The sequence below is a fragment of the Crocodylus porosus genome, unplaced genomic scaffold, assembly GCF_001723895.1.
Source record: "Crocodylus porosus isolate Cpor-Errol unplaced genomic scaffold, CroPor_comp1, whole genome shotgun sequence".
Taxonomy (NCBI): domain Eukaryota; kingdom Metazoa; phylum Chordata; order Crocodylia; family Crocodylidae; genus Crocodylus; species Crocodylus porosus.
Window position 1 is genome coordinate 111185436 of NW_017728886.1, and position 905 is coordinate 111186340.

Here is a 905-nt window from a genome sequence, read left to right on the forward strand (position 1 = left end):
ATCTTGCTGGGGTCGTTTGACCCCAGTATTCTTTCTTTCCTGCCATGGCAGGGGGTCGGACTAGATGATCTGCTCAGGTCCCTTCCAACCCTAGAAACTATGAAACTATGAAAACATTGTGTTCAACTGATACCTATATATAGTGGCTTTTCATTTTAGTAATGGATTTTGGGTTTTTAATCAGAAAATTCAGAGACTTATCAATTGTTGTTTGTGCTTTAAAAAAATTGTGCTTTAGATTGCTACTCATGCTTTAAAAAAAAAAAAAATCAGAGAATTTACCATTTTTAAATGGAAAACCAGGATCCTTGCTCATTACTCAAATTTTTGCAGTGAGTTCTGGCAGCAGGTATACTGTCTCCAGCTGGAGTGGAAGGACAGTGGGTGGGAGGTGGATGTGGACCAGCTGTCTCTTTTGGAGGACTTTTTTGCCTCAGCTTCATCTAGTGCAGTGTCATTTTTAGGTTTATGAAGCAAATGTTGACTGGTGGGACATATTCATGCTGCAGAATATGCAGGGAGGAGGGCACTCATCTGGAATCTTTGTTGAGTTTATACCAGAGTTTCTACAAGTTTCCCTAACCATTCAGAAGGATGTAGCTACCATTATTTGGAAGCTTACCAGCTTGACCTGTTAGCTGCTAAATAAAAGCAATCTGGCATGGGCCTGCTGTGATGAATGTATTGCTGCACATTGCACAACTTGCCAATCCTAAAGAAAGTCTAGTCTGCTCAGGTACAGATCCTGTTAGGTGGAAAAGTAACAAGTAATTACTGTTTAATTAGATTCCACAACACTACAGAATTACTTTTCTCTCATCTTTGAGATACCATCCTCACAGTCTCTCAGGGAACCTTTGGAATCCTCCGGCAGTGAACCTTCTTCGTACACTTACCACATCTGT